The sequence below is a fragment of the Miniopterus schreibersii genome, assembly GCF_964146895.1.
Source record: "Miniopterus schreibersii genome assembly, chromosome: X".
Taxonomy (NCBI): Eukaryota; Metazoa; Chordata; class Mammalia; order Chiroptera; family Miniopteridae; genus Miniopterus; species Miniopterus schreibersii.
Genome location: NC_138104.1, coordinates 64,312,566 through 64,339,659, shown reverse-complemented (window position 1 = coordinate 64,339,659; position 27,094 = coordinate 64,312,566).

Genomic DNA, 27,094 nt, shown 5'->3' with positions numbered 1-27,094 from the left:
CAAGTCGTATACACGGAGGTTTAGGAAACACTGATTGAAGCGTAAAGCATACCTACTGCAGGAAAATCAAAACTATGTCATAGGTGTACAAACAAACATAACATAAAATCAATAGATTTGTGAATGGAAAGAGCACACCAATATTGGAACAGTGCCATTTTTCACAGGAGAGGTTTACAGAATGAGTCACCTGTGTATTATAAAAGGTTCATTTGAGTATGTTCCAGATAGCCAGTGCAGGAATTGCTAGATGGCATAACAGGCATTCAATACATTCGTGTATGTGAATAGCGAAGACAGTGGAGAAGAGTGTAGTTTCAGTGCTTCATTTTCCTTTGTACTGTCCCAAACTGGAGTGACTATTGTGAACAAAACTAGAAATGTGTACAAAAGACAGATGTGATACACCGTTCGTACCACAGTTACGATTACGAAATGGAAAGACACCTACTAACAGCGTAAACAATGGAGTAACAGACACTTTTTGTCACGATCATTACATTCGAATACTTCACTCGACACAGAACTTCTCTTGCTTATTCCCTCCAATGGCGAAACACACTCCAAATAATGCCTCTATTTTTATAAGACATACATAAAATGAATACATTTCTAAACGGGAAGAACAAACCAATATTGGAACAGTGTACTTTTAGCATTTAAATTGGCCGCCCAGTGTGTAGAGCTTGACTGGCCATTGTAGTATTAATTCCTATGAAGCGGTACTTTGCAAAGCTTTAAGTAAACACTAAAATTCATAATTGAGAATTGAATTAAATAATGAATGTTCGTGCATACTTCACCAGTCTATTCCATTATATTAACAGAGTTCACGGGACATATGAGCATTTCACACAGTAATGCAACTGAATTACGTCAGAGATCAAGGCTTACTCCAAAGTGATGTGATGTGTTTCTTAGTCCGTGTAATAACCTAAAATCAATACATGTGGTATATGCTCCTGGCAATGTTTGTAAGGAAAGGTCTAGTTTTAGCGCCTGAATGAGTTTGGCAGTGCTTGCACTGTTAGCAAAGCTTATGTACGTGCAGCATTAGAAAGTTGAATACCCAGAGGATTTGGAAACACTGACGCAGAAACAGCAGCTACCGCATGAAAATCCAAACTCTGTAATCGGTTTTCCAACATGCTCTCATACTCCATGGCTTTAGCGAGTAACGCGAAACAGAAGATAGCCTTTTACAGAGTGATTCACCCGTGTATTATCAAAAGTTTATTGGAATATGTTCCCGAGAGATAGTGCACGAATTACTTGATGACACAATATGCATTCAATCCATTTGTACATGCTAATAGACAGGCAGTGTAGAAGACTTGCAACTCGTATTGATTTCTTCTGACACTGAAGTGAATATTCTGAACACAGCGTGAAAGTCGTACACAGCACAGATGTGAAAGAGGGTTTGGAGCACAATTATGATTACCCAATGAAACACCTACGATGTATACAATGGTGTATCACGCACCTTTTGTAAAGGTCATTAAATAATAATAATTCACAGAAGTAAGGAGCACTCGACACAGGACTTCTCTTGTGTAGTCTTTAAAATATTGAAACACTTTCTAATTAGTGCCTCTACTCTCCAAAGACATAACGTCTATACATCAGTAAAAGTTAATAGAAAACCAATATTGGAACTGTTTGGTTTTAGCGTTTCAATGAGCAGCTCATCGTGTAAAACTTGACCGACCATTTTAAAAGTAATTCGTACAAAGCGGTATTTTGGCAAAGTTTGAAGCAAACACTGAAATTCATGAATGACGGTGTGGACAGAACTGGAAAATATTAGGCAAAACGAAAGGAGCCAGGCAGAGGAAGACAAACATCGCATGATCTCACTTTTCTGTGGAAGCTAAAGAACGTAATAAGCTGATGGACAGGATAGATTCAATGACGTGGCAGCATGGATCAGACCGAAGAGTCTCAGATTGCGGGTGGGGTGGGGGGGCGACGGGTGGGTGGAGGGGGAGAGAGTAACCGAAGAATTGCTATCCGTCCGTATATGACTCACCCAAGGGCACGGACAGGGGTGTGATGAGGGACTGGGGAGGTGATGTGGGCTGGGTGGAATGGGCCAAGGGGGAGAAAAATGGACATCTGTAACATCTTGAACAATAACAAGTAAATATCAATGAAAGTAAAATGGTTGGCTTTCATGTTAAACACATAAACTAAAATTCATGAATGAGAAAGAAGCTAAATGTAAGTGAACGTTCGCTCATGCTCCCCCTTTAAATACCATTCAGTTAAAAGACTTCACCAGCGACATGAGCATTCCTCACAGTAATTCAACTGTGAATGAGGGGAAAGATTGAGACATAGTCCAACGTGATGTAATGCGTGTATTAGTCTATGAAATAACTTGCAATCAATATGTTTGGATAGGCTACTTGCAACGTCTACTGGGAAAGTTTTGATTTTCGTGCTTGAATGAGTTTTGCAATGTTTAAGCCTCTAGGACAGTCTGGGTACAGCATTAGAATGTTTTTTAAGGAGAGGGTTTGGAAACACTGATGGAAGCACAAACTCTATCAACTGCATGAAAACCCAAAGTACTTAATATGTGTTTGAACGTGTTCTTTCAGGAAACGGCTTGACATGATGAGACTAAGCGGAAGATATTAGCACTTTGCGGACTGATTCACCTGTGAATGATCACAGATTTATGCGAATACGTACCAAGGTAGTTCATGTATGAATACTTGATGACACAACATGTATTCAATACACTGTTACATGCTAATCTCAATGACAGTTCAGAAGAGTGTTGTTTTAGTGTTTCAAGTTACCTAGCACTGTTTAACACTGGAGTTGAGTTTCTGAACACACATTGTGAAGGATGAACACAACACAGATGTGCAACAACACTGTGCTTAGCAGAATTAGGATAGCCAAAGGAAACACCTGCTATCTATGGAAACAATGGGACAAAATGCACCTTTTGTAAACATCATTACATGATACTTCACAGAAGCAGTGAGTCCTCGACAGAAAATCTCTCTTGCGGATTCTTTCGAATAGTGAAACGCTTTCCAATTCATGCCCCCTATGTTTCTAAGGCATAACGTCGGTCCATTTGTACGTGTTAAGCGCTAACCAGTATTGGAACCGCGGCGTTTTAGCGTTTATATTTGCAGCTCACTGTGTAAAAGTTGACTGACCATTCCAAAAATCAATTCAGACCAGGTGGGATTTTGTCAGTGTTAAGCAAACACTAAAAGTCATGAATGAGAAACTTAGAAAGTAGTAACTGTTTGATCATACTCAGCTTTCAAATTCCATTAAATTAAAAGACTTCACTGGCAATATGAGAACTGCAAAGAGTAATTCAACTGTAAAATTAGGTCAAAGATTGAGACAAAAGTGTCCAAAGTGAGCTAACCTGTGTATTAGTCTTTGAAATAACATCAAATCAATACATTTGTATCTGCTACTGGCAACGCCTGCTGGGACATGTTTGGCTGTAGTCCTGGAATGACTTTAGCATTGTTTAAACCTCTAGCAAAGGCTATGTACAGTGTTGGAAAGTGGAACAGGCAGAGGATTTGGAAACACTGATTGAAACAGAAAGTATACCTAGAGCATGCAAATCCAAACGATTTCATAAGGAAATATTGAGAGGTGGCGTAAGGGGGAAAAGGGCATTAAATAAAGTAGATCTCAAGAGTAACCTTAAATGTAAACTGAAGAAGTGCTCCAATCAAAAGACGTGAGGTAGCCGAATGGATAAGAAAACAGGCCCCAAACACGTACCCTCTGCAAGAGACCCACCTGAGAGCAAAACATTCACAGAAGCTAAAAGCGAAAGGATGGGAAAAAATATTCCCTGCAAATGGAAATAAACAACGAGGTTAGCATTACGTATTTCTGACAAACTAAGCTTACAGACCATAACAAGAGACAAAGGTGGTCACTACATTACAATAAAGGAATCAATCCAGCAGGAGGAAATAACACATCAATATACATGCACCCAATAGAGGAGCGCATACATATGTAAGAGATTAATTCATTCGTGGACTTTAAGGCAGAGATCTACAGCAGACAATCATAGTGGAATATTTTAACACCCCACTGTCATCATTTTACTGATGATCAAGACAAAATGTCAACAGGGAAACACAGGTCTTAAATGACACACTGGATCTAATGGGTTTCATTGATATTTACAGAACCGTTCATCCCAAAGCAGCAGAAGACACAAACTTCTCGAGTGCACGCGGCACATTTTCAAAAATAGACTACATGTTAGGGCACAAGGCGAGGCAATACAAACTCCACTGAAGACTGAAAAGCTTATCAAACACCTTCTCAGATCACAATGCCATGAACCTAGAAATCAATCTTTGATAAAGAGGAAGATATAAACGAATGGAAGAATAGGCCATGTTCCCGGACTGGAAGAATTAATAGCATTCAAAGGTCTATATTCCCCAACGCAATTTACAAATTCAAATGCATTTTGGAATAAAATACCAACAGCATATTTCACAGAGCTATAACAAATACTCCAAAACATTATACGGAAACAAATGAGGCCCCAAATAGCAGCAGCCCTCTGGAGAACAAAGAGCAGAGAGGGAGGGATCACTTAACCGGATATCAAACTGTACTACTAAGCCACTGTAATCAAAACAGCCTGGTACTGGTACCACAACAGACATGCGAAGCTCAACGGCATAGAACAGAGAGCCCAGAAAGAGACCAAAAGCATTATGGTCAGTTAATAATTGACAAAGGAGGCAAGAGTAAAGGACAGTGGAGTAAAGGTAGACTCTTCACTAAATGGTGCTAGGAAAATTGAACAACTACCTTTCAAAAAAGGAAACTAGACCACCAACTTACACCATACACCAAAATAAATTCAAAATGGATCAAAGGCTTACATGTAAGTTGTGGAACTACTGTTTGAGAGAACATATTTGCCAAACACACATCTGATACAGGGTTAATATCCAAAATACGTAGGGAACTCATACAATCCAATTAAAAACCGGGCTAAGTACCTAATAGGTACTTCTGCAAAGAGGACAACATATAGATGGCCAAAGACATGTGAGAAAATGCTCAGCGCCACTAATCAGAGAAATGCAAATTGAAACCACGGTGAGGTATCACTTCACACCTGTAAGAACGGCTACCATCAACAAATCCACAAAGGACATGTGCCGTGAGGATGTGGAGAAAGGGGAGCCTTACTTAGTACACTGCCGGTGGGAATGCAGACTTGTGCAGCCGCTACGGAAAACAGTCTGGAGGTGCCTCGAATAAATGAAAATGGGACCATCTTTTCACCTAGTGATCTCACTTCTAGGAATATATCTTAAGATATAGTCTTAAAAAAAAATAATCAGAAAGAATAGATGCACCCCTTTGTTCATAGTAGCGCGTGTGACCATAGCTAAAACCTAGAAACGGCCCAAGCATCCATCAGCAGAGGAGTGGATAAAAAAGCTGTGGGACAGTTACACCGTGGAGTACCACACAGCTGTAAAGAAGAAGGATCTCATACCATGGGGGGCAGCACGGATGGGCTTAGACAATATTATGCTAAGTGAAATAAGCCGGTTAGAGAAAGACAAGTATTGCTTGATTTCACTCACATGTGGAACTTAAAATCAACTGATGGACAAAAGAGATCCAGGGACACTGAAGCATGGAACAAACTGATGATTCTCAGAGGGAAGGTGGGGGTAGGTGGGTGGCTGGGAAGGGATGAACCAAAGACCTTATAGGCATGTATGCAGAACCCATGGACACAGGCAATAGTGTGGTGGCGGCCCGGGTATATTTGTTTATGCTTTTCCATAAATTCCATTATATTCAAATACTTCACAGGCGATATGAGCATTTGTCACGGTTATTCAACTGTGAATTACGTCAAAGATTCAGACATAGTCCAAAGTGATCTAATGCGTTTATTAGCCTACGAAATAACATAAAATCAATGCATTTGTGTATGTTGCTTGCAACTTCTCTTTGGAAAGGTCTAGGCGTACTGCTTGAAAGAGGGTTGCATTGTTTAAACCTCTTGCAAAGTCTAGGACAGTGTTAGCAAGTCGTATACACGGAGGTTTAGGAAACACTGATTGAAGCGTAAAGCATACCTACTGCAGGAAAATCAAAACTATGTCATAGGTGTACAAACAAACATAACATAAAATCAATAGATTTGTGAATGGAAAGAGCACACCAATATTGGAACAGTGCCATTTTTCACAGGAGAGGTTTACAGAATGAGTCACCTGTGTATTATAAAAGGTTCATTTGAGTATGTTCCAGATAGCCAGTGCAGGAATTGCTAGATGGCATAACAGGCATTCAATACATTCGTGTATGTGAATAGCGAAGACAGTGGAGAAGAGTGTAGTTTCAGTGCTTCATTTTCCTTTGTACTGTCCCAAACTGGAGTGACTATTGTGAACAAGACTAGAAATGTGTACAAAAGACAGATGTGATACACCGTTCGTACCACAGTTACGATTACGAAATGGAAAGACACCTACTAACAGCGTAAACAATGGAGTAAGAGACACTTTTTGTCACGATCATTACATTCGAATACTTCACTCGACACAGAACTTCTCTTGCTTATTCCCTCCAATGGCGAAACACACTCCAAATAATGCCTCTATTTTTATAAGACATACATAAAATGAATACATTTCTAAACGGGAAGAACAAACCAATATTGGAACAGTGTACTTTTAGCATTTAAATTGGCCGCCCAGTGTGTAGAGCTTGACTGGCCATTGTAGTATTAATTCCTATGAAGCGGTACTTTGCAAAGCTTTAAGTAAACACTAAAATTCATAATTGAGAATTGAATTAAATAATGAATGTTCGTGCATACTTCACCAGTCTATTCCATTATATCAACAGAGTTCACGGGACATATGAGCATTTCACACAGTAATGCAACTGAATTACGTCAGAGATCAAGGCTTACTCCAATGTGATGTGATGTGTTTCTTAGTCCGTGTAATAACCTAAAATCAATACATGTGGTATATGCTCCTGGCTATGTTTGTAAGGAAAGGTCTAGTTTTAGCGCCTGAATGAGTTTGGCAGTGCTTGCACTGTTAGCAAAGCTTATGTACGTGCAGCATTAGAAAGTTGAATACACAGAGGATTTGGAAACACTGACGCAGAAACAGCAGCTACCGCATGAAAATCCAAACTCTGTAATCGGTTTTCCAACATGCTCTCATACTACATGGCTTTAGCGAGTAACGCGAAACAGAAGATAGCCTTTTACAGAGTGATTCACCCGTGTATTATCAAAAGTTTATTGGAATATGTTCCCGAGAGATAGTGCACGAATTACTTGATGACACAATATGCATTCAATCCATTTGTACATGCTAATAGACAGGCAGTTTAGAAGACTTGCAACTCGTATTGATTTCTTCTGACACTGAAGTGAATATTCTGAACACAGCGTGAAAGTCGTACACAGCACAGATGTGAAAGAGGGTTTGGAGCACAATTATGATTACCCAATGAAACACCTACGATGTATACAACGGTGTATCACGCACCTTTTGTAAAGGTCATTAAATAATAATAATTCACAGAAGTAAGGAGCACTCGACACAGGACTTCTCTTGTGTAGTCTTTAAAATATTGAAACACTTTCTAATTAGTGCCTCTACTCTCCAAAGACATAACGTCTATACATCAGTAAAAGTTAATAGAAAACCAATATTGGAACTGTTTGGTTTTAGCGTTTCAATGAGCAGCTCATCGTGTAAAACTTGACCGACCATTTTAAAAGTAATTCGTACAAAGCGGTATTTTGGCAAAGTTTGAAGCAAACACTGAAATTCATGAATGACGGTGTGGACAGAACTGGAAAATATTAGGCAAAACGAAAGGAGCCAGGCAGAGGAAGACAAACATCGCATGATCTCACTTTTCTGTGGAAGCTAAAGAACGTAATAAGCTGATGGACAGGATAGATTCAATGACGTGGCAGCATGGATCAGACCGAAGAGTCTCAGATTGCGGGTGGGGTGGGGGGGCGACGGGTGGGTGGAGGGGGAGAGAGTAACCGAAGAATTGCTATCCGTCCGTATATGACTCACCCAAGGGCACGGACAAGGGTGTGATGAGGGACTGGGGAGGTGATGTGGGCTGGGTGGAATGGGCCAAGGGGGAGAAAAATGGACATCTGTAACATCTTGAACAATAACAAGTAAATATCAATGAAAGTAAAATGGTTGGCTTTCATGTTAAACACATAAACTAAAATTCATGAATGAGAAAGAAGCTAAATGTAAGTGAACGTTCGCTCATGCTCCCCCTTTAAATACCATTCAGTTAAAAGACTTCACCAGCGACATGAGCATTCCTCACAGTAATTCAACTGTGAATGAGGGGAAAGATTGAGACATAGTCCAACGTGATGTAATGCGTGTATTAGTCTATGAAATAACTTGCAATCAATATGTTTGGATAGGCTACTTGCAACGTCTACTGGGAAAGTTTTGATTTTCGTGCTTGAATGAGTTTTGCAATGTTTAAGCCTCTAGGACAGTCTGGGTACAGCATTAGAATGTTTTTTAAGGAGAGGGTTTGGAAACACTGATGGAAGCACAAACTCTATCAACTGCATGAAAACCCAAAGTACTTAATATGTGTTTGAACGTGTTCTTTCAGGAAACGGCTTGACATGATGAGACTAAGCGGAAGATATTAGCACTTTGCGGACTGATTCACCTGTGAATGATCACAGATTTATGCGAATACGTACCAAGGTAGTTCATGTATGAATACTTGATGACACAACATGTATTCAATACACTGTTACATGCTAATCTCAATGACAGTTAAGAAGAGTGTTGTTTTAGTGTTTCAAGTTACCTAGCACTGTTTAACACTGGAGTTGAGTTTCTGAACACACATTGTGAAGGATGTACACAACACAGATGTGCAACAACACTGTGCTTAGCAGAATTAGGATAGCCAAAGGAAACACCTGCTATCTATGGAAACAATGGGACAAAATGCACCTTTTGTAAACATCATTACATGATACTTCACAGAAGCAGTGAGTCCTCGACAGAAACTCTCTCTTGCGGATTCTTTCGAATAGTGAAACGCTTTCCAATTCATGCCCCCTATGTTTCTAAGGCATAACGTCGGTCCACTTGTACGTGTTAAGCGCTAACCGGTATTGGAACCGCGGCGTTTTAGCGTTTATATTTGCAGCTCACTGTGTAAAAGTTGACTGACCATTCTAAAAATCAATTCAGACCAGGTGGGATTTTGTCAGTGTTAAGCAAACACTAAAAGTCATGAATGAGAAACTTAGAAAGTAGTAACTGTTTGATCATACTCAGCTTTCAAATTCCATTAAATTAAAAGACTTCACTGGCAATATGAGAACTGCAAAGAGTAATTCAACTGTAAAATTAGGTCAAAGATTGAGACAAAAGTGTCCAAAGTGAGCTAACCTGTGTATTAGTCTTTGAAATAACATCAAATCAATACATTTGTATCTGCTACTGGCAACGCCTGCTGGGACATGTTTGGCTGTAGTCCTGGAATGACTTTAGCATTGTTTAAACCTCTAGCAAAGGCTATGTACAGTGTTGGAAAGTGGAACAGGCAGAGGATTTGGAAACACTGATTGAAACAGAAAGTATACCTAGAGCATGCAAATCCAAACGATTTCATAAGGAAATATTGAGAGGTGGCGTAAGGGGGAAAAGGGCATTAAATAAAGTAGATCTCAAGAGTAACCTTAAATGTAAACTGAAGAAGTGCTCCAATCAAAAGACGTGAGGTAGCCGAATGGATAAGAAAACAGGCCCCAAACACGTACCCTCTGCAAGAGACCCACCTGAGAGCAAAACATTCACAGAAGCTAAAAGCGAAAGGATGGGAAAAAATATTCCCTGCAAATGGAAATAAACAACGAGGTTAGCATTATGTATTTCTGACAAACTAAGCTTACAGACCATAACAAGAGACAAAGGTGGTCACTACATTACAATAAAGGAATCAATCCAGCAGGAGGAAATAACACATCAATATACATGCACCCAATAGAGGAGCGCATACATATGTAAGAGATTAATTCATTCGTGGACTTTAAGGCAGAGATCTACAGCAGACAATCATAGTGGAATATTTTAACACCCCACTGTCATCATTTTACTGATGATCAAGACAAAATGTCAACAGGGAAACACAGGTCTTAAATGACACACTGGATCTAATGGGTTTCATTGATATTTACAGAACCGTTCATCCCAAAGCAGCAGAAGACACAAACTTCTCGAGTGCACGCGGCACATTTTCAAAAATAGACTACATGTTAGGGCACAAGGCGAGGCAATACAAACTCCACTGAAGACTGAAAAGCTTATCAAACACCTTCTCAGATCACAATGCCATTAACCTAGAAATCAATCTTTGATAAAGAGGAAGATATAAACGAATGGAAGAATAGGCCATGTTCCCGGACTGGAAGAATTAATAGCATTCAAAGGTCTATATTCCCCAACGCAATTTACAAATTCAAATGCATTTTGGAATAAAATACCAACAGCATATTTCACAGAGCTATAACAAATACTCCAAAACATTATACGGAAACAAATGAGGCCCCAAATAGCAGCAGCCCTCTGGAGAACAAAGAGCAGAGAGGGAGGGATCACTTAACCGGATATCAAACTGTACTACTAAGCCACTGTAATCAAAACAGCCTGGTACTGGTACCACAACAGACATGCGAAGCTCAACGGCATAGAACAGAGAGCCCAGAAAGAGACCAAAAGCATTATGGTCAGTTAATAATTGACAAAGGAGGCAAGAGTAAAGGACAGTGGAGTAAAGGTAGACTCTTCACTAAATGGTGCTAGGAAAATTGAACAACTACCTTTCAAAAAAGGAAACTAGACCACCAACTTACACCATACACCAAAATAAATTCAAAATGGATCAAAGGCTTACATGTAAGTTGTGGAACTACTGTTTGAGAGAACATATTTGCCAAACACACATCTGATACAGGGTTAATATCCAAAATACGTAGGGAACTCATACAATCCAATTAAAAACCGGGCTAAGTACCTAATAGGTACTTCTGCAAAGAGGACAACATATAGATGGCCAAAGACATGTGAGAAAATGCTCAGCGCCACTAATCAGAGAAATGCAAATTGAAACCACGGTGAGGTATCACTTCACACCTGTAAGAACGGCTACCATCAACAAATCCACAAAGGACATGTGCCGTGAGGATGTGGAGAAAGGGGAGCCTTACTTAGTACACTGCCGGTGGGAATGCAGACTTGTGCAGCCGCTACGGAAAACAGTCTGGAGGTGCCTCGAATAAATGAAAATGGGACCATCTTTTCACCTAGTGATCTCACTTCTAGGAATATATCTTAAGATATAGTCTTAAAAAAAAATAATCAGAAAGAATAGATGCACCCCTTTGTTCATAGTAGCGCGTGTGACCATAGCTAAAACCTAGAAACGGCCCAAGCGTCCATCAGCAGAGGAGTGGATAAAAAAGCTGTGGGACAGTTACACCGTGGAGTACCACACAGCTGTGAAGAAGAAGGATCTCATACCATGGGGGGCAGCACGGATGGGCTTAGACAATATTATGCTAAGTGAAATAAGCCGGTTAGAGAAAGACAAGTATTGCTTGATTTCACTCACATGTGGAACTTAAAATCAACTGATGGACAAAAGAGATCCAGGGACACTGAAGCATGGAACAAACTGATGATTCTCAGAGGGAAGGTGGGGGTAGGTGGGTGGCTGGGAAGGGATGAACCAAAGACCTTATAGGCATGTATGCAGAACCCATGGACACAGGCAATAGTGTGGTGGCGGCCCGGGTATATTTGTTTATGCTTTTCCATAAATTCCATTATATTCAAATACTTCACAGGCGATATGAGCATTTGTCACGGTTATTCAACTGTGAATTACGTCAAAGATTCAGACATAGTCCAAAGTGATCTAATGCGTTTATTAGCCTACGAAATAACATAAAATCAATGCATTTGTGTATGTTGCTTGCAACTTCTCTTTGGAAAGGTCTAGGCGTACTGCTTGAAAGAGGGTTGCATTGTTTAAACCTCTTGCAAAGTCTAGGACAGTGTTAGCAAGTCGTATACACGGAGGTTTAGGAAACACTGATTGAAGCGTAAAGCATACCTACTGCAGGAAAATCAAAACTATGTCATAGGTGTACAAACAAACATAACATAAAATCAATAGATTTGTGAATGGAAAGAGCACACCAATATTGGAACAGTGCCATTTTTCACAGGAGAGGTTTACAGAATGAGTCACCTGTGTATTATAAAAGGTTCATTTGAGTATGTTCCAGATAGCCAGTGCAGGAATTGCTAGATGGCATAACAGGCATTCAATACATTCGTGTATGTGAATAGCGAAGACAGTGGAGAAGAGTGTAGTTTCAGTGCTTCATTTTCCTTTGTACTGTCCCAAACTGGAGTGACTATTGTGAACAAAACTAGAAATGTGTACAAAAGACAGATGTGATACACCGTTCGTACCACAGTTACGATTACGAAATGGAAAGACACCTACTAACAGCGTAAACAATGGAGTAACAGACACTTTTTGTCACGATCATTACATTCGAATACTTCACTCGACACAGAACTTCTCTTGCTTATTCCCTCCAATGGCGAAACACACTCCAAATAATGCCTCTATTTTTATAAGACATACATAAAATGAATACATTTCTAAACGGGAAGAACAAACCAATATTGGAACAGTGTACTTTTAGCATTTAAATTGGCCGCCCAGTGTGTAGAGCTTGACTGGCCATTGTAGTATTAATTCCTATGAAGCGGTACTTTGCAAAGCTTTAAGTAAACACTAAAATTCATAATTGAGAATTGAATTAAATAATGAATGTTCGTGCATACTTCACCAGTCTATTCCATTATATTAACAGAGTTCACGGGACATATGAGCATTTCACACAGTAATGCAACTGAATTACGTCAGAGATCAAGGCTTACTCCAAAGTGATGTGATGTGTTTCTTAGTCCGTGTAATAACCTAAAATCAATACATGTGGTATATGCTCCTGGCAATGTTTGTAAGGAAAGGTCTAGTTTTAGCGCCTGAATGAGTTTGGCAGTGCTTGCACTGTTAGCAAAGCTTATGTACGTGCAGCATTAGAAAGTTGAATACCCAGAGGATTTGGAAACACTGACGCAGAAACAGCAGCTACCGCATGAAAATCCAAACTCTGTAATCGGTTTTCCAACATGCTCTCATACTCCATGGCTTTAGCGAGTAACGCGAAACAGAAGATAGCCTTTTACAGAGTGATTCACCCGTGTATTATCAAAAGTTTATTGGAATATGTTCCCGAGAGATAGTGCACGAATTACTTGATGACACAATATGCATTCAATCCATTTGTACATGCTAATAGACAGGCAGTGTAGAAGACTTGCAACTCGTATTGATTTCTTCTGACACTGAAGTGAATATTCTGAACACAGCGTGAAAGTCGTACACAGCACAGATGTGAAAGAGGGTTTGGAGCACAATTATGATTACCCAATGAAACACCTACGATGTATACAACGGTGTATCACGCACCTTTTGTAAAGGTCATTAAATAATAATAATTCACAGAAGTAAGGAGCACTCGACACAGGACTTCTCTTGTGTAGTCTTTAAAATATTGAAACACTTTCTAATTAGTGCCTCTACTCTCCAAAGACATAACGTCTATACATCAGTAAAAGTTAATAGAAAACCAATATTGGAACTGTTTGGTTTTAGCGTTTCAATGAGCAGCTCATCGTGTAAAACTTGACCGACCATTTTAAAAGTAATTCGTACAAAGCGGTATTTTGGCAAAGTTTGAAGCAAACACTGAAATTCATGAATGACGGTGTGGACAGAACTGGAAAATATTAGGCAAAACGAAAGGAGCCAGGCAGAGGAAGACAAACATCGCATGATCTCACTTTTCTGTGGAAGCTAAAGAACGTAATAAGCTGATGGACAGGATAGATTCAATGACGTGGCAGCATGGATCAGACCGAAGAGTCTCAGATTGCGGGTGGGGTGGGGGGGCGACGGGTGGGTGGAGGGGGAGAGAGTAACCGAAGAATTGCTATCCGTCCGTATATGACTCACCCAAGGGCACGGACAGGGGTGTGATGAGGGACTGGGGAGGTGATGTGGGCTGGGTGGAATGGGCCAAGGGGGAGAAAAATGGACATCTGTAACATCTTGAACAATAACAAGTAAATATCAATGAAAGTAAAATGGTTGGCTTTCATGTTAAACACATAAACTAAAATTCATGAATGAGAAAGAAGCTAAATGTAAGTGAACGTTCGCTCATGCTCCCCCTTTAAATACCATTCAGTTAAAAGACTTCACCAGCGACATGAGCATTCCTCACAGTAATTCAACTGTGAATGAGGGGAAAGATTGAGACATAGTCCAACGTGATGTAATGCGTGTATTAGTCTATGAAATAACTTGCAATCAATATGTTTGGATAGGCTACTTGCAACGTCTACTGGGAAAGTTTTGATTTTCGTGCTTGAATGAGTTTTGCAATGTTTAAGCCTCTAGGACAGTCTGGGTACAGCATTAGAATGTTTTTTAAGGAGAGGGTTTGGAAACACTGATGGAAGCACAAACTCTATCAACTGCATGAAAACCCAAAGTACTTAATATGTGTTTGAACGTGTTCTTTCAGGAAACGGCTTGACATGATGAGACTAAGCGGAAGATATTAGCACTTTGCGGACTGATTCACCTGTGAATGATCACAGATTTATGCGAATACGTACCAAGGTAGTTCATGTATGAATACTTGATGACACAACATGTATTCAATACACTGTTACATGCTAATCTCAATGACACTTCAGAAGAGTGTTGTTTTAGTGTTTCAAGTTACCTAGCACTGTTTAACACTGGAGTTGAGTTTCTGAACACACATTGTGAAGGATGAACACAACACAGATGTGCAACAACACTGTGCTTAGCAGAATTAGGATAGCCAAAGGAAACACCTGCTATCTATGGAAACAATGGGACAAAATGCACCTTTTGTAAACATCATTACATGATACTTCACAGAAGCAGTGAGTCCTCGACAGAAAATCTCTCTTGCGGATTCTTTCGAATAGTGAAACGCTTTCCAATTCATGCCCCCTATGTTTCTAAGGCATAACGTCGGTCCATTTGTACGTGTTAAGCGCTAACCGGTATTGGAACCGCGGCGTTTTAGCGTTTATATTTGCAGCTCACTGTGTAAAAGTTGACTGACCATTCCAAAAATCAATTCAGACCAGGTGGGATTTTGTCAGTGTTAAGCAAACACTAAAAGTCATGAATGAGAAACTTAGAAAGTAGTAACTGTTTGATCATACTCAGCTTTCAAATTCCATTAAATTAAAAGACTTCACTGGCAATATGAGAACTGCAAAGAGTAATTCAACTGTAAAATTAGGTCAAAGATTGAGACAAAAGTGTCCAAAGTGAGCTAACCTGTGTATTAGTCTTTGAAATAACATCAAATCAATACATTTGTATCTGCTACTGGCAACGCCTGCTGGGACATGTTTGGCTGTAGTCCTGGAATGACTTTAGCATTGTTTAAACCTCTAGCAAAGGCTATGTACAGTGTTGGAAAGTGGAACAGGCAGAGGATTTGGAAACACTGATTGAAACAGAAAGTATACCTAGAGCATGCAAATCCAAACGATTTCATAAGGAAATATTGAGAGGTGGCGTAAGGGGGAAAAGGGCATTAAATAAAGTAGATCTCAAGAGTAACCTTAAATGTAAACTGAAGAAGTGCTCCAATCAAAAGACGTGAGGTAGCCGAATGGATAAGAAAACAGGCCCCAAACACGTACCCTCTGCAAGAGACCCACCTGAGAGCAAAACATTCACAGAAGCTAAAAGCGAAAGGATGGGAAAAAATATTCCCTGCAAATGGAAATAAACAACGAGGTTAGCATTATGTATTTCTGACAAACTAAGCTTACAGACCATAACAAGAGACAAAGGTGGTCACTACATTACAATAAAGGAATCAATCCAGCAGGAGGAAATAACACATCAATATACATGCACCCAATAGAGGAGCGCATACATATGTAAGAGATTAATTCATTCGTGGACTTTAAGGCAGAGATCTACAGCAGACAATCATAGTGGAATATTTTAACACCCCACTGTCATCATTTTACTGATGATCAAGACAAAATGTCAACAGGGAAACACAGGTCTTAAATGACACACTGGATCTAATGGGTTTCATTGATATTTACAGAACCGTTCATCCCAAAGCAGCAGAAGACACAAACTTCTCGAGTGCACGCGGCACATTTTCAAAAATAGACTACATGTTAGGGCACAAGGCGAGGCAATACAAACTCCACTGAAGACTGAAAAGCTTATCAAACACCTTCTCAGATCACAATGCCATGAACCTAGAAATCAATCTTTGATAAAGAGGAAGATATAAACGAATGGAAGAATAGGCCATGTTCCCGGACTGGAAGAATTAATAGCATTCAAAGGTCTATATTCCCCAACGCAATTTACAAATTCAAATGCATTTTGGAATAAAATACCAACAGCATATTTCACAGAGCTATAACAAATACTCCAAAACATTATACGGAAACAAAGGAGGCCCCAAATAGCAGCAGCCCTCTGGAGAACAAAGAGCAGAGAGGGAGGGATCACTTAACCGGATATCAAACTGTACTACTAAGCCACTGTAATCAAAACAGCCTGGTACTGGTACCACAACAGACATGCGAAGCTCAACGGCATAGAACAGAGAGCCCAGAAAGAGACCAAAAGCATTATGGTCAGTTAATAATTGACAAAGGAGGCAAGAGTAAAGGACAGTGGAGTAAAGGTAGACTCTTCACTAAATGGTGCTAGGAAAATTGAACAACTACCTTTCAAAAAAGGAAACTAGACCACCAACTTACACCATACACCAAAATAAATTCAAAATGGATCAAAGGCTTACATGTAAGTTGTGGAACTACTGTTTGAGAGAACATATTTGCCAAACACACATCTGATACAGGGTTAATATCCAAAATACGTAGGGAACTCATACAATCCAATTAAAAACCGGGCTAAGTACCTAATAGGTACTTCTGCAAAGAGGACAACATATAGATGGCCAAAGACATGTGAGAAAATGCTCAGCGCCACTAATCAGAGAAATGCAAATTGAAACCACGGTGAGGTATCACTTCACACCTGTAAGAACGGCTACCATCAACAAATCCACAAAGGACATGTGCCGTGAGGATGTGGAGAAAGGGGAGCCTTACTTAGTACACTGCCGGTGGGAATGCAGACTTGTGCAGCCGCTACGGAAAACAGTCTGGAGGTGCCTCGAATAAATGAAAATGGGACTATCTTTTCACCTACTGATCTCACTTCTAGGAATATATCTTAAGATATAGTCTTAAAAAAAAATAATCAGAAAGAATAGATGCACCCCTTTGTTCATAGTAGCGCGTGTGACCATAGCTAAAACCTAGAAACGGCCCAAGCATCCATCAGCAGAGGAGTGGATAAAAAAGCTGTGGGACAGTTACACCGTGGAGTACCACACAGCTGTGAAGAAGAAGGATCTCATACCATGGGGGGCAGCACGGATGGGCTTAGACAATATTATGCTAAGTGAAATAAGCCGGTTAGAGAAAGACAAGTATTGCTTGATTTCACTCACATGTGGAACTTAAAATCAACTGATGGACAAAAGAGATCCAGGGACACTGAAGCATGGAACAAACTGATGATTCTCAGAGGGAAGGTGGGGGTAGGTGGGTGGCTGGGAAGGGATGAACCAAAGACCTTATAGGCATGTATGCAGAACCCATGGACACAGGCAATAGTGTGGTGGCGGCCCGGGTATATTTGTTTATGCTTTTCCATAAATTCCATTATATTCAAATACTTCACAGGCGATATGAGCATTTGTCACGGTTATTCAACTGTGAATTACGTCAAAGATTCAGACATAGTCCAAAGTGATCTAATGCGTTTATTAGCCTACGAAATAACATAAAATCAATGCATTTGTGTATGTTGCTTGCAACTTCTCTTTGGAAAGGTCTAGGCGTACTGCTTGAAAGAGGGTTGCATTGTTTAAACCTCTTGCAAAGTCTAGGACAGTGTTAGCAAGTCGTATACACGGAGGTTTAGGAAACACTGATTGAAGCGTAAAGCATACCTACTGCAGGAAAATCAAAACTATGTCATAGGTGTACAAACAAACATAACATAAAATCAATAGATTTGTGAATGGAAAGAGCACACCAATATTGGAACAGTGCCATTTTTCACAGGAGAGGTTTACAGAATGAGTCACCTGTGTATTATAAAAGGTTCATTTGAGTATGTTCCAGATAGCCAGTGCAGGAATTGCTAGATGGCATAACAGGCATTCAATACATTCGTGTATGTGAATAGCGAAGACAGTGGAGAAGAGTGTAGTTTCAGTGCTTCATTTTCCTTTGTACTGTCCCAAACTGGAGTGACTATTGTGAACAAAACTAGAAATGTGTACAAAAGACAGATGTGATACACCGTTCGTACCACAGTTACGATTACGAAATGGAAAGACACCTACTAACAGCGTAAACAATGGAGTAACAGACACTTTTTGTCACGATCATTACATTCGAATACTTCACTCGACACAGAACTTCTCTTGCTTATTCCCTCCAATGGCGAAACACACTCCAAATAATGCCTCTATTTTTATAAGACATACATAAAATGAATACATTTCTAAACGGGAAGAACAAACCAATATTGGAACAGTGTACTTTTAGCATTTAAATTGGCCGCCCAGTGTGTAGAGCTTGACTGGCCATTGTAGTATTAATTCCTATGAAGCGGTACTTTGCAAAGCTTTAAGTAAACACTAAAATTCATAATTGAGAATTGAATTAAATAATGAATGTTCGTGCATACTTCACCAGTCTATTCCATTATATTAACAGAGTTCACGGGACATATGAGCATTTCACACAGTAATGCAACTGAATTACGTCAGAGATCAAGGCTTACTCCAAAGTGATGTGATGTGTTTCTTAGTCCGTGTAATAACCTAAAATCAATACATGTGGTATATGCTCCTGGCAATGTTTGTAAGGAAAGGTCTAGTTTTAGCGCCTGAATGAGTTTGGCAGTGCTTGCACTGTTAGCAAAGCTTATGTACGTGCAGCATTAGAAAGTTGAATACCCAGAGGATTTGGAAACACTGACGCAGAAACAGCAGCTACCGCATGAAAATCCAAACTCTGTAATCGGTTTTCCAACATGCTCTCATACTCCATGGCTTTAGCGAGTAACGCGAAACAGAAGATAGCCTTTTACAGAGTGATTCACCCGTGTATTATCAAAAGTTTATTGGAATATGTTCCCGAGAGATAGTGCACGAATTACTTGATGACACAATATGCATTCAATCCATTTGTACATGCTAATAGACAGGCAGTGTAGAAGACTTGCAACTCGTATTGATTTCTTCTGACACTGAAGTGAATATTCTGAACACAGCGTGAAAGTCGTACACAGCACAGATGTGAAAGAGGGTTTGGAGCACAATTATGATTACCCAATGAAACACCTACGATGTATACAACGGTGTATCACGCACCTTTTGTAAAGGTCATTAAATAATAATAATTCACAGAAGTAAGGAGCACTCGACACAGGACTTCTCTTGTGTAGTCTTTAAAATATTGAAACACTTTCTAATTAGTGCCTCTACTCTCCAAAGACATAACGTCTATACATCAGTAAAAGTTAATAGAAAACCAATATTGGAACTGTTTGGTTTTAGCGTTTCAATGAGCAGCTCATCGTGTAAAACTTGACCGACCATTTTAAAAGTAATTCGTACAAAGCGGTATTTTGGCAAAGTTTGAAGCAAACACTGAAATTCATGAATGACGGTGTGGACAGAACTGGAAAATATTAGGCAAAACGAAAGGAGCCAGGCAGAGGAAGACAAACATCGCATGATCTCACTTTTCTGTGGAAGCTAAAGAACGTAATAAGCTGATGGACAGGATAGATTCAATGACGTGGCAGCATGGATCAGACCGAAGAGTCTCAGATTGCGGGTGGGGTGGGGGGGCGACGGGTGGGTGGAGGGGGAGAGAGTAACCGAAGAATTGCTATCCGTCCGTATATGACTCACCCAAGGGCACGGACAGGGGTGTGATGAGGGACTGGGGAGGTGATGTGGGCTGGGTGGAATGGGCCAAGGGGGAGAAAAATGGACATCTGTAACATCTTGAACAATAACAAGTAAATATCAATGAAAGTAAAATGGTTGGCTTTCATGTTAAACACATAAACTAAAATTCATGAATGAGAAAGAAGCTAAATGTAAGTGAACGTTCGCTCATGCTCCCCCTTTAAATACCATTCAGTTAAAAGACTTCACCAGCGACATGAGCATTCCTCACAGTAATTCAACTGTGAATGAGGGGAAAGATTGAGACATAGTCCAACGTGATGTAATGCGTGTATTAGTCTATGAAATAACTTGCAATCAATATGTTTGGATAGGCTACTTGCAACGTCTACTGGGAAAGTTTTGATTTTCGTGCTTGAATGAGTTTTGCAATGTTTAAGCCTCTAGGACAGTCTGGGTACAGCATTAGAATGTTTTTTAAGGAGAGGGTTTGGAAACACTGATGGAAGCACAAACTCTATCAACTGCATGAAAACCCAAAGTACTTAATATGTGTTTGAACGTGTTCTTTCAGGAAACGGCTTGACATGATGAGACTAAGCGGAAGATATTAGCACTTTGCGGACTGATTCACCTGTGAATGATCACAGATTTATGCGAATACGTACCAAGGTAGTTCATGTATGAATACTTGATGACACAACATGTATTCAATACACTGTTACATGCTAATCTCAATGACAGTTCAGAAGAGTGTTGTTTTAGTGTTTCAAGTTACCTAGCACTGTTTAACACTGGAGTTGAGTTTCTGAACACACATTGTGAAGGATGAACACAACACAGATGTGCAACAACACTGTGCTTAGCAGAATTAGGATAGCCAAAGGAAACACCTGCTATCTATGGAAACAATGGGACAAAATGCACCTTTTGTAAACATCATTACATGATACTTCACAGAAGCAGTGAGTCCTCGACAGAAAATCTCTCTTGCGGATTCTTTCGAATAGTGAAACGCTTTCCAATTCATGCCCCCTATGTTTCTAAGGCATAACGTCGGTCCATTTGTACGTGTTAAGCGCTAACCAGTATTGGAACCGCGGCGTTTTAGCGTTTATATTTGCAGCTCACTGTGTAAAAGTTGACTGACCATTCCAAAAATCAATTCAGACCAGGTGGGATTTTGTCAGTGTTAAGCAAACACTAAAAGTCATGAATGAGAAACTTAGAAAGTAGTAACTGTTTGATCATACTCAGCTTTCAAATTCCATTAAATTAAAAGACTTCACTGGCAATATGAGAACTGCAAAGAGTAATTCAACTGTAAAATTAGGTCAAAGATTGAGACAAAAGTGTCCAAAGTGAGCTAACCTGTGTATTAGTCTTTGAAATAACATCAAATCAATACATTTGTATCTGCTACTGGCAACGCCTGCTGGGACATGTTTGGCTGTAGTCCTGGAATGACTTTAGCATTGTTTAAACCTCTAGCAAAGGCTATGTACAGTGTTGGAAAGTGGAACAGGCAGAGGATTTGGAAACACTGATTGAAACAGAAAGTATACCTAGAGCATGCAAATCCAAACGATTTCATAAGGAAATATTGAGAGGTGGCGTAAGGGGGAAAAGGGCATTAAATAAAGTAGATCTCAAGAGTAACCTTAAATGTAAACTGAAGAAGTGCTCCAATCAAAAGACGTGAGGTAGCCGAATGGATAAGAAAACAGGCCCCAAACACGTACCCTCTGCAAGAGACCCACCTGAGAGCAAAACATTCACAGAAGCTAAAAGCGAAAGGATGGGAAAAAATATTCCCTGCAAATGGAAATAAACAACGAGGTTAGCATTATGTATTTCTGACAAACTAAGCTTACAGACCATAACAAGAGACAAAGGTGGTCACTACATTACAATAAAGGAATCAATCCAGCAGGAGGAAATAACACATCAATATACATGCACCCAATAGAGGAGCGCATACATATGTAAGAGATTAATTCATTCGTGGACTTTAAGGCAGAGATCTACAGCAGACAATCATAGTGGAATATTTTAACACCCCACTGTCATCATTTTACTGATGATCAAGACAAAATGTCAACAGGGAAACACAGGTCTTAAATGACACACTGGATCTAATGGGTTTCATTGATATTTACAGAACCGTTCATCCCAAAGCAGCAGAAGACACAAACTTCTCGAGTGCACGCGGCACATTTTCAAAAATAGACTACATGTTAGGGCACAAGGCGAGGCAATACAAACTCCACTGAAGACTGAAAAGCTTATCAAACACCTTCTCAGATCACAATGCCATTAACCTAGAAATCAATCTTTGATAAAGAGGAAGATATAAACGAATGGAAGAATAGGCCATGTTCCCGGACTGGAAGAATTAATAGCATTCAAAGGTCTATATTCCCCAACGCAATTTACAAATTCAAATGCATTTTGGAATAAAATACCAACAGCATATTTCACAGAGCTATAACAAATACTCCAAAACATTATACGGAAACAAATGAGGCCCCAAATAGCAGCAGCCCTCTGGAGAACAAAGAGCAGAGAGGGAGGGATCACTTAACCGGATATCAAACTGTACTACTAAGCCACTGTAATCAAAACAGCCTGGTACTGGTACCACAACAGACATGCGAAGCTCAACGGCATAGAACAGAGAGCCCAGAAAGAGACCAAAAGCATTATGGTCAGTTAATAATTGACAAAGGAGGCAAGAGTAAAGGACAGTGGAGTAAAGGTAGACTCTTCACTAAATGGTGCTAGGAAAATTGAACAACTACCTTTCAAAAAAGGAAACTAGACCACCAACTTACACCATACACCAAAATAAATTCAAAATGGATCAAAGGCTTACATGTAAGTTGTGGAACTACTGTTTGAGAGAACATATTTGCCAAACACACATCTGATACAGGGTTAATATCCAAAATACGTAGGGAACTCATACAATCCAATTAAAAACCGGGCTAAGTACCTAATAGGTACTTCTGCAAAGAGGACAACATATAGATGGCCAAAGACATGTGAGAAAATGCTCAGCGCCACTAATCAGAGAAATGCAAATTGAAACCACGGTGAGGTATCACTTCACACCTGTAAGAACGGCTACCATCAACAAATCCACAAAGGACATGTGCCGTGAGGATGTGGAGAAAGGGGAGCCTTACTTAGTACACTGCCGGTGGGAATGCAGACTTGTGCAGCCGCTACGGAAAACAGTCTGGAGGTGCCTCGAATAAATGAAAATGGGACCATCTTTTCACCTAGTGATCTCACTTCTAGGAATATATCTTAAGATATAGTCTTAAAAAAAAATAATCAGAAAGAATAGATGCACCCCTTTGTTCATAGTAGCGCGTGTGACCATAGCTAAAACCTAGAAACGGCCCAAGCGTCCATCAGCAGAGGAGTGGATAAAAAAGCTGTGGGACAGTTACACCGTGGAGTACCACACAGCTGTGAAGAAGAAGGATCTCATACCATGGGGGGCAGCACGGATGGGCTTAGACAATATTATGCTAAGTGAAATAAGCCGGTTAGAGAAAGACAAGTATTGCTTGATTTCACTCACATGTGGAACTTAAAATCAACTGATGGACAAAAGAGATCCAGGGACACTGAAGCATGGAACAAACTGATGATTCTCAGAGGGAAGGTGGGGGTAGGTGGGTGGCTGGGAAGGGATGAACCAAAGACCTTATAGGCATGTATGCAGAACCCATGGACACAGGCAATAGTGTGGTGGCGGCCCGGGTATATTTGTTTATGCTTTTCCATAAATTCCATTATATTCAAATACTTCACAGGCGATATGAGCATTTGTCACGGTTATTCAACTGTGAATTACGTCAAAGATTCAGACATAGTCCAAAGTGATCTAATGCGTTTATTAGCCTACGAAATAACATAAAATCAATGCATTTGTGTATGTTGCTTGCAACTTCTCTTTGGAAAGGTCTAGGCGTACTGCTTGAAAGAGGGTTGCATTGTTTAAACCTCTTGCAAAGTCTAGGACAGTGTTAGCAAGTCGTATACACGGAGGTTTAGGAAACACTGATTGAAGCGTAAAGCATACCTACTGCAGGAAAATCAAAACTATGTCATAGGTGTACAAACAAACATAACATAAAATCAATAGATTTGTGAATGGAAAGAGCACACCAATATTGGAACAGTGCCATTTTTCACAGGAGAGGTTTACAGAATGAGTCACCTGTGTATTATAAAAGGTTCATTTGAGTATGTTCCAGATAGCCAGTGCAGGAATTGCTAGATGGCATAACAGGCATTCAATACATTCGTGTATGTGAATAGCGAAGACAGTGGAGAAGAGTGTAGTTTCAGTGCTTCATTTTCCTTTGTACTGTCCCAAACTGGAGTGACTATTGTGAACAAAACTAGAAATGTGTACAAAAGACAGATGTGATACACCGTTCGTACCACAGTTACGATTACGAAATGGAAAGACACCTACTAACAGCGTAAACAATGGAGTAACAGACACTTTTTGTCACGATCATTACATTCGAATACTTCACTCGACACAGAACTTCTCTTGCTTATTCCCTCCAATGGCGAAACACACTCCAAATAATGCCTCTATTTTTATAAGACATACATAAAATGAATACATTTCTAAACGGGAAGAACAAACCAATATTGGAACAGTGTACTTTTAGCATTTAAATTGGCCGCCCAGTGTGTAGAGCTTGACTGGCCATTGTAGTATTAATTCCTATGAAGCGGTACTTTGCAAAGCTTTAAGTAAACACTAAAATTCATAATTGAGAATTGAATTAAATAATGAATGTTCGTGCATACTTCACCAGTCTATTCCATTATATTAACAGAGTTCACGGGACATATGAGCATTTCACACAGTAATGCAACTGAATTACGTCAGAGATCAAGGCTTACTCCAAAGTGATGTGATGTGTTTCTTAGTCCGTGTAATAACCTAAAATCAATACATGTGGTATATGCTCCTGGCAATGTTTGTAAGGAAAGGTCTAGTTTTAGCGCCTGAATGAGTTTGGCAGTGCTTGCACTGTTAGCAAAGCTTATGTACGTGCAGCATTAGAAAGTTGAATACCCAGAGGATTTGGAAACACTGACGCAGAAACAGCAGCTACCGCATGAAAATCCAAACTCTGTAATCGGTTTTCCAACATGCTCTCATACTCCATGGCTTTAGCGAGTAACGCGAAACAGAAGATAGCCTTTTACAGAGTGATTCACCCGTGTATTATCAAAAGTTTATTGGAATATGTTCCCGAGAGATAGTGCACGAATTACTTGATGACACAATATGCATTCAATCCATTTGTACATGCTAATAGACAGGCAGTGTAGAAGACTTGCAACTCGTATTGATTTCTTCTGACACTGAAGTGAATATTCTGAACACAGCGTGAAAGTCGTACACAGCACAGATGTGAAAGAGGGTTTGGAGCACAATTATGATTACCCAATGAAACACCTACGATGTATACAACGGTGTATCACGCACCTTTTGTAAAGGTCATTAAATAATAATAATTCACAGAAGTAAGGAGCACTCGACACAGGACTTCTCTTGTGTAGTCTTTAAAATATTGAAACACTTTCTAATTAGTGCCTCTACTCTCCAAAGACATAACGTCTATACATCAGTAAAAGTTAATAGAAAACCAATATTGGAACTGTTTGGTTTTAGCGTTTCAATGAGCAGCTCATCGTGTAAAACTTGACCGACCATTTTAAAAGTAATTCGTACAAAGCGGTATTTTGGCAAAGTTTGAAGCAAACACTGAAATTCATGAATGACGGTGTGGACAGAACTGGAAAATATTAGGCAAAACGAAAGGAGCCAGGCAGAGGAAGACAAACATCGCATGATCTCACTTTTCTGTGGAAGCTAAAGAACGTAATAAGCTGATGGACAGGATAGATTCAATGACGTGGCAGCATGGATCAGACCGAAGAGTCTCAGATTGCGGGTGGGGTGGGGGGGCGACGGGTGGGTGGAGGGGGAGAGAGTAACCGAAGAATTGCTATCCGTCCGTATATGACTCACCCAAGGGCACGGACAGGGGTGTGATGAGGGACTGGGGAGGTGATGTGGGCTGGGTGGAATGGGCCAAGGGGGAGAAAAATGGACATCTGTAACATCTTGAACAATAACAAGTAAATATCAATGAAAGTAAAATGGTTGGCTTTCATGTTAAACACATAAACTAAAATTCATGAATGAGAAAGAAGCTAAATGTAAGTGAACGTTCGCTCATGCTCCCCCTTTAAATACCATTCAGTTAAAAGACTTCACCAGCGACATGAGCATTCCTCACAGTAATTCAACTGTGAATGAGGGGAAAGATTGAGACATAGTCCAACGTGATGTAATGCGTGTATTAGTCTATGAAATAACTTGCAATCAATATGTTTGGATAGGCTACTTGCAACGTCTACTGGGAAAGTTTTGATTTTCGTGCTTGAATGAGTTTTGCAATGTTTAAGCCTCTAGGACAGTCTGGGTACAGCATTAGAATGTTTTTTAAGGAGAGGGTTTGGAAACACTGATGGAAGCACAAACTCTATCAACTGCATGAAAACCCAAAGTACTTAATATGTGTTTGAACGTGTTCTTTCAGGAAACGGCTTGACATGATGAGACTAAGCGGAAGATATTAGCACTTTGCGGACTGATTCACCTGTGAATGATCACAGATTTATGCGAATACGTACCAAGGTAGTTCATGTATGAATACTTGATGACACAACATGTATTCAATACACTGTTACATGCTAATCTCAATGACACTTCAGAAGAGTGTT